The following is an 881-nucleotide window of genomic DNA, read 5'->3' on the forward strand; positions in this document are numbered from 1 at the left end:
TTTTCAAGACCACTAATCATTGCAGAGAACATGGGAGTGGGAAGTAGGGGCAAGCTCCTTTTTACTCTTACATATACATTTCAAATACTGACTTTCTGAGATTTTTCCCTCACCTTTTAGAGGTATTTCCCACTTCCAAGGGCACAGAACTGGGCTAGCGAAAGCTGACAGGGTAACTGCTATTCAGCCATGCCACTTCCTGAGGCATGCCTTACTGCCACTGCCTCTGGATAGTTATTCCCTTTTCCAGTCCCAGATGACTTGTGATTTGTAGCTCTTGCTAATGTTAGCACTTCCAAAGTTAGCCATTTAATACAGACAAAAAAGCCTTTGGGAAAAAAAAAAAAAAAAAAGGCTTGAAAACGCTTAACTCTGGAAAGACATGCCTAAAAATGAGTATTCATCTCAGAGATTCAGTAAAATACAAAGTCTGTGCTCGACTGAAAACTTTTAATTAACCCCCCCTCTTGTTCTCTTTGCAAGGACATGCCCAAGCCTGCCTTTGTGTGCTTAGGACAGTGTCTTTCTCTGTAATTACACAATGCCTTAAACACAAACGAAATTACATCTTGGTTCAGTGCATTTTTTTTTTTTTAAAAAATAAATTCTTTAAGAAGTACTAACAAGCCCAGGAGCTTTTTTTTTTTTTAAATTTTTTTTTTTTTGGACGGTGTTTAGAAATGCCTACCACCACAACTAATTTACAAGCATAGTCGGAGGCTATCGGAACTGATTGCTCTGTCTAGGAAATTCTTAATTAGAGCCGTGCTGCAGGAATTCGCAGGGGTCCTGTTGCTGCCGGCTCCTCCCTGGGGTTTCCTCTCGCTCCGCGCAGCTCCGCGCCGCTCCGCGCCCGGGCGGGCGCTCCCCGCCCCCCCCCC

General features: G+C 43.6%; 1 protein-coding gene across 1 annotated transcript in view; it reads right to left on the bottom strand.

Annotated features, from left to right (window-relative positions):
* The window catches only part of MCPH1 (microcephalin 1), a 137,807-nt gene that overhangs the window by 35,949 nt on the left and 100,977 nt on the right, over positions 1-881 (bottom strand). The gene's annotated exons all lie outside the window — the stretch shown is intronic.

Source organism: Charadrius vociferus, unplaced genomic scaffold (assembly GCF_000708025.1).
Source record: "Charadrius vociferus isolate BGI_N301 unplaced genomic scaffold, ASM70802v2 scaffold113, whole genome shotgun sequence".
Lineage (NCBI taxonomy): Eukaryota > Metazoa > Chordata > Aves > Charadriiformes > Charadriidae > Charadrius > Charadrius vociferus.